This window comes from Oreochromis aureus, linkage group 3 (genome assembly GCF_013358895.1).
Source record: "Oreochromis aureus strain Israel breed Guangdong linkage group 3, ZZ_aureus, whole genome shotgun sequence".
Classification (NCBI taxonomy): Eukaryota; Metazoa; Chordata; class Actinopteri; order Cichliformes; family Cichlidae; genus Oreochromis; species Oreochromis aureus.
In genome coordinates, this window is record NC_052944.1 from 98,249,510 (window position 1) to 98,254,236 (window position 4,727).

General features: G+C 42.4%; 1 pseudogene; it reads left to right on the forward strand.

Moving 5' to 3' along the window:
- The first annotated feature begins 3,262 nt into the window (after positions 1–3,262).
- On the forward strand, positions 3,263–4,515 carry LOC120434795 (annotated as a pseudogene).
- The last annotated feature ends 212 nt before the right edge of the window (positions 4,516–4,727 follow it).

The following is a 4,727-nucleotide window of genomic DNA, read 5'->3' on the forward strand; positions in this document are numbered from 1 at the left end:
CAGTCATCCAGGTCATGATAGTCTAAGAAGCAACCACAACCTCTCTGCAGAACATTTTACAAAGTGAAATGTGTTTATTGTCCCATCAACAGTTTACCTGCAGAATCAGTACAAATATCTTTGCTGTGAGGAAGTGACGCAGAAAATACAACGTTTCCCTCTCTGTGACAATGAAAAAGTGCTTGTTAATATCAGAGGCTCATCATTATAATGGACATAATGAATATAAATAACAGCAAAGAAAAAAAAGTACCAGGAGATTTTCTTTTGAGATTGTATCAGCTTCTGCAGGGCATCGTCCAGAGCAGCAACACATGGAAATCACATGAAATTTCCATTTTTTCACTTTCTTCTTCCTCTAACAAGATCCTCAGTCTGCAGCTGTTTCTATTGTGGAGGCAAATCCATTCTGTGTTTCCTTGAAAGCATCATTTCCACTTCAAAGGGGTGAAAATGTGTCAGATGAAGTTCCCTCTTTACAAAGTGATGATGAAACTGTGGCACTTGGTCTCAGACTAGTGACTGAACTGTGATCCAAACTGAGCAATGCTTTAGTTTGAGAAGCATTCAAACCCACATGTGTATAAGATAAGATAAGATAAGATAAGATAACCTTTATTAGTCCCACACGTGGGAAATTTGTTTTGTTACAGCAGTGGACAGAGCAAAGTTACATAGAAAAATTAGAGAAAAACACTGAAGTAAGATACCAATAAGATACTGTACACAATAGAATAGAATAGAATAAAATAAAATAAAATAAAATACTATATAAAATCAAATAAAATAGAATACAAATGCTATATACAACTGAGTAAAAATACAACGATGCCAGAAAAGATTATTGCACTTAGTGTTATTGCACATGTGTGGATGTGTGTGTTTGATCAGTTAAAGTCTTTGTTGTGAAGTCTGACAGCAGTGGGGAGGAAAGACCTGTGAAATCTCTCCGTCCCACACCGTGGGTGCTGCAGCCACTGAAGGAGCTGCTCATGTCACAGTTCTGGGTCAGTTTGACCCAGTATTTTGAGTTGTTCTGTTCTGGTGTGTTTTTGCATTTTGTATTCTTTTCTTGTTATGATGATAATGATGATTATGACTCTGTTTTAGTTATTCTTGTTTAGGGATTAGTTCGTAGGTTTTCTGTTCTCATGTTTATTGCAGGTTTAGTTTAGTGTCTAGTCTGTCTCTCAGTGTCGTGTCTGCGTCTTTGTTTAGTGGTTTATGGTTTCCTGTTTTGTTTTGAAGGAGTGTGCCTCATGTTAGTGTGTGCAGCTTTGTTCCCCCTGTCTCGTCAGCCCTGATTACTTCCCTGTGTATATAAGACCTGTGTTTGCCCCTGCTCAGTGTCGCGTCGTACCCTCTACAAGCTGTGTGTTCTGCTCCCGTGTTCCTAGTGTTTAGTCTCCAGCTCAGGTTTAGTATTTGTTTTCTAATGTTTCAGTCCTCAGTTCCTCTGTTCAGACTTTTGTTTGTCTTTTGCTGAGTTTAGTTAGTTCGAGGTTTTCCCAGCAATAAAAGCTGCGCTTTAAGTTGTACTTTTGTGTCTGAGTCCTGCTTTTTGGATCCACCTCTCCTGCCTGCCTGCCACACAGCCAACCATGACAGCTCAGTGCTGTCACAGTCTCCTGCATGGGGTGGAAGATGTTGTCCATCAGGGATGACAGCTTAGCCACCATTTTCCTGTCACTCACCACCTCTACTGGGTCCAGAGGGCATCCTAGAACATCATCCAGGAAAACAGAAAAAGCACGAGGGAAGTGTTTCTGGGGAGACAATAACCCAAAAGACCAGCTGCAGGAAACTAAAGATGGATTTGTAGGCTAATAGTTATGCCAGACCTTCCCAAAGTGTGGGGCCCGCCCCCTAGGGGGGGCGCAGAGCCATGGCAGGGGGGGCGCGGTATGAAAAGGAAAAAAACAAAACGCTTGGACACTGCTAGCGCGAAGCGCCCACGGAAACGCAAAGCAGGAGAGGAAGCATAGCTGAATAGGTTTCCAAACCAACTTCATTCTAAGCCGAAGACTAGAAAATATGATGAAGCATATCTGTCCTTTGGTTTCACCTGCACAAGTGCCAAGGTAGGTCTCCCCTGCAGAATTGGTTTTTTGTTTTTTGTTTTTGTTCCCCCGGGTCAAATCACGGACAAACAGTATCCAACAGTTGTTTATGTTTTTGAACCCATTTTGCACAGAGAGGCATTTTTTGAAAAATGTATTGATAGCAATTTTGAATATTATTACACAGAAAAAAAAACAACTACACGTAAAATAATCACACCGTGACACCTCTGTCAGATACCAGATATCTTACACCTGATCAGGGGCGTCACTGGACCCTGAAACACTGGGGGCTCAGTCCTGGAACCACAGCAGCTGTTTAAAGTTACTGAGTGTAATTGACAGTAAAGTGAATGTAAATGTGAGACGCTGTGTGCTCACAGCTAAAGGCTGCAGTCAGCTGTGTTAGAGCCTCTTTCACACAACGATCCTTTAATATACACTCAGAGCTCCATGTTGATGAAGCAGTCATGTGAGAGCTCGTGTGCTGACATGTTGACAGAGTGACTTTAGAGCTTCTACTGAGCCATGATGGTTTTTGAATGGCACAACAAACTGTAACTACGAATGGGTACAACATGATTCATGAGTGTAAACTAAGATTTATGATGTGTATTCCATGATGGTATTGTAGTATTGGGATATTACTCAATTCTTGAATTTACAGATTTTTCAATGGACTCTGGTGGCAGCAGATTTTAGTTTTGCAGTGACTGAAGGATCCCTCCCCCACCCGTGAGCTGACAGTCTGCTGCAGGACCCTGAATGCATCATAAGTCTACAGGTAAGCTCTCACGGGTCCGTTCTTCATACCTTGCTAAGTAAGTTAGCTGGATTTGATTGTTGACGATTTTGCGTGATCTTGGATCGTTCGGTTCTCCAAAGCTCATCCGGGACTTGCTGTTGTCATAGCAACAGATCCGTAAGCGTAAACCTGCTCGGGAGCAGGCTTACTTTATGTAAACAGGATTAGATCGCGGCCACTCAGGTATGTCCGCTGCATTTATACGAAAGCAACAGCAATGTTTCTGCACTGTTTGCCCATAAATAAATATTATCAATGTAACTAAAGATAATGCAGTATTTGATTATTTCAGATGTAATTCATATTTTAGAGTAGTAATAGAAAAACACTTCGTGTAATCAAGATGAGAGACCACGGCTATAAAAGCGAAGGTGGATTTGGGAAGTCTGTCGCAGCCATGTCCTGTCCGTTTGTACGCGAGCAACCCATTGCGGAAGGTGCAAGATTGATAAGGAGAGTTTTCAGAATTCAGCGTATATTGCGGGATAGACAGGATCCTTTAGCTCAGCATGACAGTGTGCTCATAGAGAGATTTTCCCGTGAGGGTATTATTTACTTAACCAACTTTTGGATCCCTATGTTAAGAGTTCCACTCACCGTAGTCGGGCATTAACAACTGCACAAACTGTGTGCATTGCCTTCCGTTTCTTTGCGAGTGGCACGTGTCTGTACGCTGTTGGAGACGCAGAGAACATTGGCAAAAGTGCTGTCTGCCGTTCCATTCGCAAAGTATACCTGGCACTCAAGCATTCCCTGGGTGTGTTTGTGGATTTTCCAAGCCACGTAAGACCACAGGTTGTCAAACAGGGCTTTTTTTTCCTATTGCAGGTACAATAAATTTGATAATGAATGTGATGCAATCATGATGTCTGTAACTATAGCTCGATTGTCCGCAGGCTTCCCTAATGTGATTGGTACCATAGACTGCACACACATTGCGATCAAGGCCCCCCCAGGCCCCAATGAAGGGGATTTTGTCAATCGAAAGGGGGTTCACAGTATAAATGTGCAGGTGAGTAATACTAATATTGTAGAGGGTAATATATAATGAAAAGGAGTGTGTTCACATAAAATGAAATCTCTTAGATGGTGTGTGACTCTATGTGCCATATCACAAATGTGGAAGCTAAATGGCCCGGATCAGTGCATGACTCAAGAATCTTCAGAGAGTCAGGGTTATGCACATTATTTGAGCGTGGTAAGGAAAAGAGACTTATTTTGATATTTCATACTTATTTTGGGCCTAACATAACAGCATTTCTCCATTACACAGGCGCCTACGATGGGATTCTCCTTGGAGACAGGGGTTATGCATGCAGGCAGTACTTCATGACACCGTTCCCTGACCCCAAACCTGGGCCACAGACCCGCTACAATGCAGCTCTAGCCAGGACAAGGGCACGCATTGAAATGACCTTTGGGCAAATAAAGGGAAGATTTCAGTGTCTGAAATGTCTGAGGGTTGCACCTGACAGGGCATGTGACATTATTGTTGCATGTGCCGTACTGCACAACATTGCCACCATCAGAAAGGAGCGGACTCCTGTGGTGGAGGTGCAGCCTGATGATGACCTCCAGCCAGTGCACTTGGACCAACCTAGTGGCAGAGCTGCACGGGACAGAATTGTGCAACACAATTTCGAATATTAAAAACATGACCAAACATATTTCTCATGGAAATTTATTTGAGCATCTTTTTCTGTCTCATCAAAAAAAAGCCAGTCATCATTTGCCGGGAAAAAAATCATATATACTGTATCACGCAAGGTCATCAATGGTGCTCTGTATGAAAGTGTATTTTTACTTACTCTGAAATCCCTTTTGAAGCAACTCGATTTCTAGTTGAACTTTTTGCCTCATTA